This window comes from Megalops cyprinoides, chromosome 19, assembly GCF_013368585.1.
Source record: "Megalops cyprinoides isolate fMegCyp1 chromosome 19, fMegCyp1.pri, whole genome shotgun sequence".
NCBI classification, from domain to species: Eukaryota; Metazoa; Chordata; class Actinopteri; order Elopiformes; family Megalopidae; genus Megalops; species Megalops cyprinoides.
Window position 1 is genome coordinate 20,211,112 of NC_050601.1, and position 10,388 is coordinate 20,221,499.

General features: G+C 47.8%; 1 protein-coding gene across 1 annotated transcript in view; it reads right to left on the reverse strand.

The window, feature by feature from the left end:
- Positions 1-9,505, reverse strand: part of LOC118794116 (glutamate receptor ionotropic, NMDA 2C-like) — a 51,530-nt gene extending 42,025 nt beyond the window's left edge. Inside the window, exon 1 of the mRNA XM_036552278.1 lies at positions 8,980-9,505. The gene's annotated coding sequence lies outside the window, so the exon portion shown is untranslated. The remainder of the gene's footprint in view (positions 1-8,979) is intronic.
- Positions 9,506-10,388: the final 883 nt, after the last annotated feature.

Below are 10,388 nucleotides of genomic sequence, written 5' to 3' on the forward strand. Positions count from 1 at the left end.
ATTTAAAGCTGAAAACTATAATCCCCAAAGCCAAGAGCATCCCCTTGCTATTCAGGTCAAGTCAAACTGTATGCAAGGCATGTTGCACAACAATTATGACATATTACAAAACTTAGCAGTGCAGGCTCAGGGGTCGGCCGGCTCTAATAGTGTAGTCAGCCAGTAATCATTCGGCACTTTGCAACCCCTCCATTAGCTAATCAACGCTTAAACACACAAAAAATGCATCACGCATCCACATTATGCAAATGCCAGCCAGCGCAGCGGTGCGGAAATAAATGCTTGGACAGGTGTTGGACTGTTCGATGTCGGCCGTAATCACGTTTGGCGTGCTAACTCCCGCACACATAATGCACCATCGCAGCCATCACGGCACGGGACACAGTCGTACGTCAAATTAAGCCTCCCTCTATTGTGTCACGCAGACACGGTCAAAGATCACTATGTTCTAATCGGGACAGGGCTCGACGCGGTCCAGTCAGACGTCCCGACGGGGTACGGAACGGGTCCGCCAGGCACAGAGGGGAGGCTGAACCCCCCGGAGGTGTGACTCATCGGCCCGCGTCAGAGCCCTCTGGAGGGGAGGGGGGCCTGAAACCTCAATCTGTCTCACAGCGGACGTGTCGCATGGTATTTATTCACTCCCCTCTTAATTCATTCGGGACGTTATCCCGAATGTTACAGCTTCACGATGCACCAATGCAGCCGGCTGTTTCCGTACACAGGTTCAGTCCACACCCCCCACACACACCCCTCCTCACTCCTCATCTCTCAGCACCTTCCCCAGACACAGTGATTTATCCTCGGACCCGCACCTCAGAGGGCTCTTACAGATATTGGTCACGCTCGCTGTTATGTTCTTTACACCCCGACCAATAGTATGAACATATAACATACGTGATGTTGTGTCAAGAATATGTGACAGGTGACTGCAAGATTTAAGAGTGATGCCATGAGTTATACGCTGCAGTTCAATTGGGCTCTGCGGAATTTTGATTACATTGCCCTTTGGGGAGAGGCAAAGACACCAGTGGAATGGTGTGTGTTATGTCTGTAGGACTGCTGGACAGAGACACCAGTGGAATGGTGTGTGTTATCTGTGCAGTAGCAGTGGAGAACGGTTAAAAAGTTCAATGAGTCACAGGGAGTGTGTCCTTCTCACCCTGCTGAGATGGGTGACGCTGCTTGCCTGGGGACAAAGCTCTGTGGTGTGAAAAGAAAGACCTGCTTTCCAAAACATCTGGGCCTTTCTTTTGCATGTACATTTTTTATAGAACTGACTACATGGAGGAACAGAGTAGGCAACAGTAAAATGTTGCATTCCTTCAGCTCTGTCATATAGGCATTTCTCTAAAATGCATTTGCTTCTCTGTTGGTGGGCCCAGTGAAACCACGGCTGAAGCAAACCACAACTGAATCAAACTGTGACTGAACCAAATCGCTACTAAATCAGACGGCAACTGAATCAGACCATGGCTGAACCGAATCAAATCCAAATCAGACCGTAACTGAAAAAGACCATGACTCAATCAGACCGAAAGTGGTACCTGATATCTGAATTGGGCGGCAGTGTAGCATAGTGGTAAGGAACAGGACTTGTAACTGAAAGGTTGCTGGTTTGATTCCCTGCTGGGTCACTGCTGTTGTACTCTTTGGCAAGGTACTTAACCCAGAATTGCCTCAGTAAATATCCAGCTGTATACATGGATAACATGTAAAAATTGTAACCCGTGTAAGTCACCCTGCATAAGAGCATCTGCCTAATGCCAAAAATGTAATGTAATGTAATGTAATGAGTCTGAGGAGGTAATTTAGCTGAGCATTTATACTGGAAACTTGGACCACCTGACCAGCTCGACAGGACACTGATGATGAGCACATGGCCTCGAGCTGTGCCTTGAGACTAGTGTGCTCCAAGCAGTAAGTGTTTGAGTGTGTGTGTGTGTGTGTGCGTGTGTGTGTGTGTGTGTGTGTGTGTGTGTATGTTGGGGGGAGGGGGGATGATCTCCTCACTGGTTTCTGTTATCGCTGGTCATTATTCCACTCTCTCTCCTGGCTTTGTCAGCTTTCACAGCGTGATTTAAAACACAGCACATGCATGCATAAGTGTTTGAGTGCTGTAATCTTTGAAATGCACCAGATTGCTGAAGGAATAAGAATTTATAGTTCTAGTAATCCTTTTTTCTCAGTGTGTGTGTGTGTGAGTTTAGTATCACACACAGAACTGGACAGATGTTATAACTGTGTGGATCTACATTATTAGAAGTGGAGATGTATAGTCTCCTGGGACATGGAGTGGAGATGGGCAGGCTTCAGGAGAGGAGTTATGGAGCCGGTCGACTTGCGTTCGATTTGTGGTCGAGCTGTTGTCAGCTGTCTGGCCTACCGGGTCAGTGCGGGACCCGTGTGACCGTGTGTACAGTGGGAATCTCATTCTGTGAAAAAGGGAAGGGGGGGCTGTTTAACATAGCACTGTGATGAGTGGGCTGGAACCCTGCCACGCCCACACCCCACCCACTCCCCCCCCTAATCCAGATGTCTCTGTCCCTTCCTTCCAGCCGGCTGTCTGCGCCCCCACCCACCTACCTCGCGCCTCGCACGGTGTGTAATCCGCCTCTTTTCCTTCTCTTAATCTGCCGAACACATTCCCTCACGTTCCCTTCTTCCGCCTTATTGGCCCCATGCAGGCCCAGTCTCTGCCCCACTGCCTGAATCCCTGCGCTCCCCGCGCACCGTCACACAGTCACTGTCACCTGGGAAACCGAGGCATGGAAGTAAGATATATGACAGTACTTCCTGGCTGTATGGGTTCTTTTAGAGATATATAGCCGGAGGAAAAATACCCAGGTTACACAGGGAACCTATGTCATTTATGGGGCATATGTTCCACACATCCCTGCAAGTGGGGAAATCCATAAATATCGTACTTCAGCATTAGACTTATGCGCGATTGGGGATTTGCTCCTGACACAGAGCTAGCACATATAATGTAATAATGTACCACAAATACTCCAAACCATAAATGGCAAATCTGCAAATGGTGACGGTCTCCTGTACATTACATTACATTATTGTCATATTAGCAGATGTTCTTACTCTGAGCGACTTACACAGGCTACAGTTTTTACATGTTACCCATTTATACAGCTGGATATTTACTGAGGCAAATGTGAGTTAAGTACCTTTCCCTTACACCAGCAGTGCCTCAATGGGGAAATTGAACTAGCAACCTTCTGGTTACAGAGCCCTGCACCTTACCACTATGCGACACTGCCACCCCTGTACTGGTCAGACAGCGTCACCATGACCATGGTTTCAGCCCTCCAGCTCCTAATCACCTCCAATGCAAAGCAGAGACGGGCCTTAGGAGCACGACCGAATAATATTGGCCCCTCTCCTGTCCTACTGCGTTCAGCTGTAATATGCAGCGTGCATGGATGTTCATCACCAGTGACCCATTTGTCACTGGCGTCCCCCGTGTCACTGCTCATTGGAACGCTTCAATCTCACATCATATTTCTCCTCCTTTGGTGAAATATTAATGTCGGCGTGCACGGGAGCAATTGAATGCCTTTTAGCCGATCGCTCTTGTGCCATTACAGACTACCTCCCCACTACAGCAGGCTTTGGTGATCTCTCTGAAAGACAGAAGCAGGCTGGTACAGGAGAGCAGGGGAGAGATAGCAGGGCACTCTCTGATCAGTCAGTGGTGCTTTGATTTTCCTCTGAAAGGGGACAGGACGTTTAACAATTTGCACATGGTGCCGACTGTGAGTACAAATGTAAGAGGACTCGAATCTGCACATGCAGATACAAGTACAAAAATAAACTCTTCTATTCTACACACCCGAGAAGGCAAAAATAACCTCTTATCTACACATCCGAGCATTCAGCAACAAACTCTAATCTACACATTCAAGCAAACAACAATAAAATGTAATCTACGCCTTAAAGAAAGTGAAAATAAATTGTAATCTACCCCCTAGAAAATGTAACAATAACCTCTAATCTACACACCCACAAACACAAAAATAAACAGTAATCTATACATCCAAGAGTGGAACAATAAACTGTAATCTACACACAAACTAATACAACAATAAACACTAATCTATATACTGACTAATACAACAATAAATTCTAATCTACACATCGATGAATGCAAAAAAAAATAACAAAAGAGTGACACCAAATATAATCTCTGATATTTTGAACTAGTTTTGATATTCCTTCAAATGCAAACAATGCACAAACACACAAACACGCGCACACACACACACACACACACACACACACACACACACACACACACACACACACACACACACACACGGGCTCTTGTCCTGAAAGGTTCCTGTTTCATTTGTGCAGAGAATAAATCATGGAAAAGATTATGTGGATGTGCTCTCCATGAAATTTACTACTTTGTTCTGGTGACCTTGGTGCGTGTACTCTGGCAGAACCATCTTCCTGCAATAGATTTACTTTACTGCTGTGTCTGAGTATGTGTGTGCCTGTGTGTGTGTGTTTAGATTCATATGTTTGTGTGTGTCCTTGTTGCCTTAGTCTCTCTCTGCTCCTTCCCTCTCTTTTGTCTCTGTCCTGTTAAAATGGAAGCTACACATCCCTGTACACATCAGAGCTGGGACACCAGTTCATAACCATACACACTCACTCACTCATGCTCATTTAAACAAACACACTCATAAACACACAGACACACACACTGTCAAACTCATTTAAACACAAGCACAAATTACATGTTGGATATTTTTTTTTTGCATATTTTTTAAACGTCATAGTTTAATCTTAAAAAGCATTGCATAGAGCAAATACGGATAACACCTTACCAAAGAAATCTTTAAAACAACTAAACTGCCAATACAAATCTACACCAACATTCTGCTTATTGGAACTTCAGTGGAAGTTTCTGGAACTATGAGGGAGCATCCAAGGGTTTGTTGTTTCTCTACAGCAGCGTTTCCCAAACCTCTCTTGGAGGACCCCCTGTCCTGCATGTTTTAGATCTCTCCCTGCTCCAACGCAGCTGATTTAAATGATCAGTTTGTTATTAAGCAGCTTCAGGAGTTCATAACAAGTTGTTCATTTGAATCAGCTGTGTTGGAGCAGGGCGAGATCTAAAACATGCAGGACAAGGGGTCCTCCAGGAGAGGTTTGGGAAACACTGCTCTACAGTATAAATGAAGGGAAAACACAGAATATATCATCAGTACATGCATTATCATGGTTAAGGTCAGAGAGCTCTCTGTAGACAGCGAACGAGTGGTCATTGTTGTCATTTCCAACTCCCACAAGCTGGAAGATGATTCTGAAGAAATTCACAAAAGGCTGAATCTACAGATTTCCACTGCAATGCCTATTAGACATTTAAGGCTGCTGGTATAGCAGATAACCTGTCAGCTAGAGGATGCATATCTGCCTTGCCACCATGGGCTGTGAGACAGGTGGGTTGGGATGCAGCTGTGAATCCAAAGGCAACAGCTGGAGATCTGAGCAGATTGGCATCGTCCGGTCATAAAGTGTGAAAAAGAGCTGTTTGAAGTTGCATGCATTGAGTTTTGTATGTTCCCGTGTCTGGATTGCATGGAAGAAGCCTCTTTTGAAGGAAAGCCAGCAAAAGAGACAACTTCAACTTTCCTGAATAAAAATCAAAATGAAAACTTTGCTTTTGAGACATATTCATCATAAAAGGAAGAAGTTTATATTGAGAAACGATCCATGCCCACTGTGAAATATGATGGAATTCTTATATTTTGTGGATGTTTTTCATCTACAGGTCCTGGAGCCCTTTTAAGATAGGGAGTTATGAGTTCCAACACCTACGATATCAGGGCATTTTGGGCAAAAAACCCAGGTCTCTCTGCCAAGAAACTCAAACTTGGCTGAAAATGGACATTCCAGCATGGCAAAGATCCAAAGCATTCATCCAAATCTGCAAAGAAATGGTTAACCGAGTAATGTTCTCAACTGATCATCTCAATCTCCAAGTCTCAAGCCAATCAAACATTAAGAAAGCAGTTCAGAAACAAAGCCCAAAAAGATCCGATTGGCTAAGAGTAACTCTGCCAGGGAGGGCGGTTGTGATCCCACTCTGAAGTGCCAGCACCTCACAAAACCCTACAGGATACAGTGTGTCAGGACAATCCATGCCAGAAGAGGATTTACTAAACACTAATTACAGAGATGTCAAGAAACGTGACCCTTGTGTTTTCTGCCATAAAACCCAGAGCAATTTGTATTTGCTCTTTACACTTCTAAACATATTAAAGTATAATGTCTTTTAACGTATTTAAAATAGAAGAAAATGTTCAAATTGAATTTTTTTTCTTTTGTCTTTGGCTCAAGGGTATGTCAAGGGTATGGAAAATCATGAAGGGCATCTTCTCTGCGTGATCATTCTTTTTTTTTATCATCCCCAATGCACCCCCCCCCATCATTTTATGTATCCCCTCAGTGCACCCCCCCCCCCCCCCCCAACCCCCTTTCCCTGTCACACCTATCACTCAGTTCAGAGATTCAGGGAGTCACTGGAAGACATGAAATCTCATGTCTGAGGTTTAGCACAGTCCTGTCAATGAATTTCATAGACAGTTGGAGGCAGAGCAGAGCAGTGGAAAGCAGAAGTAACAAGGAAGGAATGAGGAGAGAAGAGAGAAGGGGGGAGAGGTAGGAAGGAAGTGAGGAGAGGAGAGAGGAGAGGAAAGAGGCAGGAACGAAGAGAGGAGAGGAAAGAGGCAGGAGCGAAGAGAGGAGAGGAAAGAGGCAGGAACGAAGAGAGGAGAGGAAAGAGGCAGGAGCGAAGAGAGGAGAGGAAAGAGGCAGGAGCGAAGAGAGGAGAGGAAAGAGGCAGGAACGAAGAGAGGAGAGGGAGCGAGGCAGGAAGGAGAGCGAGGGCCCTCTCCGGTCTTTCACAGGAGAGTGTGGACGGCGAGCGCTTCGCTGTGTGAAGGGCCAGTTATATGGAGTGGGAGCCAGCACACCCAGGGACGCGAGCATCTGTTCCTCTGTCACACACCGAGCGGGACCGTGACCGTCACACGCGGCTGGGCCAAGGCTGCATGCAACCGTGACCAGCACATATGACCGGGCCAAGAATGAGCAGGACCACAACCGTCAAACACGACCGGCCCAAAGCTGAGCAGGACCGCAACCGTCAAACACGACCGTTGTCACGTGGTGCTGAGACAAACCCGAACACAACCACATCACATGCGCCAGGCCAAGATTAAGCACGATCGTAATAAATGATAATCCACCTCTGGTCACTCTCCATTGGTGCTGTTTTTCCTACCTGTTCAACTGACTTCTCACCCCAAAAACATCACAGCAATAAAGGGAAGAGCTGTATTGCCAGAATATCTCTCATATTCCACTGCTTTTGCAAGCTATGGAGAGGGTATTTTAAGACAAAATAGCACTGCAAGGAGCCCAGACTCTCAGGCTACCGAGTTCAGAATGAAGCACAGAGATCCAGCGTCCAGGAGAAGGAGACCAGTCCATCACACTGGCCTCAGACAAGCAGAGAAAGTCCTTGTTCCCCCAGGACAGGAACTGAGTGACAATGGCATCTACAGCCAAACTCCCATCACTTCTCTGTGCCAGGCCCAGTCATTATCTTTAATTTGTGGGACAAGCTCCTCTTCTCTCTTTCTCTTTCTCTCTCTCTCTCTCTCTTTCTCACTCTCTCTCTCTTTCTCTCTCTCTCTCTCTCTCTCTCTCTCTCTCTCTCTTTCTCTCTCTCTCCTCACCTCCCAGTCTTCATTTCCTTCCTCCCTTCTTTTTGTGTCTCATCTGAAGCTAGAATAACTTTGCCTCTATAAATGAAAACTGAGAATTTTGACAGGGATGTAGAGGGGACATCCTCCTCTCTCTGGAGTCTTGAGTCCACACAAACACACACCTATCTCTGTTTCTTCCACAGGTGCTGGACCAGGTGGGAAGCAGAGGAAGAGGTGTATTGAAAGCAAAGCACATCCTCTTCCTCAGGTGAGGGTAAATAGTAAGCACTGAAGGCTGTGTGTGTCTGTGTGCGTGTCACTGTGTGTGTGCGTGTGTCTGTTCATGTGTGCGTGTGTGCGCATGCGTGTTTGTGTGGGTCTTCAATCAATCTTAACTCTGTAGTCATAATTACTAGAGCCATCAGCCTCTGATATATCGAAGGTTTCAATTCATTCTCCAGTGAGACGATTTAATTTCATTACCTTTTACCCACACTATCTGACTTATACTGCCTCTTCTATATGCTCATACACACACTCAGTCATGCACAGACACACACAGACTCTCTGTTACACACACATATGGACACAGGCAGTCTCACTCTCTCTGTCTTTCTTATGTACAAACATACAATCTTTTTCCCTCTCCTGTACAGACACAGAGACACACGCACACCATTCTCTCTCTCTCTCACTCTCACACACACACACACACACACCAGCTCCTCTGTAGGTGAGGACGAATCGATCGTCTCTTTCCCACTCCTGTGTGATTACACATGTGAAATCAGCCCCCCCCCACCCCTCCCGGGTGAAGCCCCTCATCACGCGTGCACCTCTGTCCGTAACGGCTGTGCTCGAGCGATTCACCCGGAACTCTCCAGCACCGGCTGCTGTGTGCGGAGCAGCTGTTTCACCTGTAAGTAAACCGCTGCATGGATCCAGCACACGCCGAGCCGGTGCTGTCGCACCTGTTAAACCACCGCCAGCCCAAGCCAGAACCGGCAGCGGCGCGGAGAGCAGCCGGGGGGGGGAGCTCCCGAAAACGACGGCAATGTCACGCGGACACATGCAACAAGGTCTGGGGAGAAAAGTAGCCGGAGTGATTTAACAACCTCTCCCCCCCACTCCCCTCCTCACTCTCAGCCCACAGACACACAGATGCAGTCCTGGCTGAAGCTGTACGAAGATCAGTGCCGCGCTCGGGACACGTACAGAATGAGTGAAGGTGATTCATTACCTGCGTCGGCGCTCCGCATCCAGCCCGGTCTCCCGGAGACGCATTCCTTGTCCGTAGCCTCTACCTTCCTTTTTGTTTTTTTTGTCTTTTTTTAACTCTCTCTCTCTCTCTCTCTCTCCCCCTCTCTCTCTCTCACTTTCTCTCTCCTGTTTCCTCCCTCTCGGCACTTGTTTGAGTCTATTTCAGTATCACAGGACCCCGCTGTGAGAATGGCACGGTTGCCAGATCTTTGGCGGAAGGTCACATTATCTCTTACTGAGGAGGGAGGTGGGGGGGGATGGTTGTGGGCTCGGTGCAATCGTATGGGCTGAGAGATACAGATACGCGGAGGATGGGGGACAGGTGGCAGGACAACAAAACAACAATAAACAGATAAATGAACAGAGAGGAAGAGAGAAAAAAGGAAAAAGAAGAAGATGCAGAAGTCCTTCTCAGATTCCTTACTGTTGTCAGACTGAGCAAGGTGTGAGTGTGTGGGAGCGTGTGTGTGTATGTGTGTGCGTGTGTGTGTGCGTGTGTGTGTGTGTGTGTGTGTGTGTGTGTGTGTGTGTGTGTGTGAGTGTGTGAGTGTGTGTGTGAAACAACTCCTCTTCGCAAGGTCTATTCCAGCCTCCTCCAACACCAAGGTGTCTACAGTTTGTTTAAAAAGAAGTACCACAGAGAAAGACAAAAAGCAAAGAGCAAAAAGGGAAAGTCACAGAAAGTTCAGAGATGGGAGGATGAAGAGGTGAGGAAGAAGAGAGGTGGGGGGGTGGGGGTGAGAGGGAGGTGGGGGGGAGGGGGTGACGGTGATGGTGGTCATGAGCAGAACCCCCTCCTGTCACGCTCTTCCTGTTTCCCTGGCTCCGTGTGAAAGAGAGAAGGATGGACAAGCTCCATCGTCACGGGTGGAATTCTGTCAGTTCGGCATGGCGAGCCGGCTCTCCCCGTTCCCCGCGGGTCCCGTTTGGATGGTGGCCCCGGCTGTTAAGCGTGCCGCTGGATGGCCCAGATGCCGGGGGATGTGATGGGGAGGGCGGGTGGACGGATGACTCGGGCGGAGGACAGCAGTGTCCCGGACGAGCTTTTCTGAAGCTTGTTGCAGGATTCCCAGACCTGTTGGGGCTTGTTTGTTTGCGGACTCCCTCTCGCTCTCTCCCCTGTGCGCCTCCGGCCTGCTCTGGTGGAACCCTTGTATTATCATGCAGAGTTGTAATCCTGGATCCAGCACTCCTTGTCACAGCAAGGGCTTGTGAGCCCTAATCATTATGTTGTGTGGATTTATCCTGCAACTCACTCACTCTCTCTCCCTCTCTCTCTAACCCCCCCTCTTGCTCTCTCTCTCTCTCTCTCTCCCTCCACCCCTCCCCTCTCTTCTCCTCCCTCCCCGCTCTCCTCTCTCCTCTCCCTCCCTCTCTCTCTCACTCTCT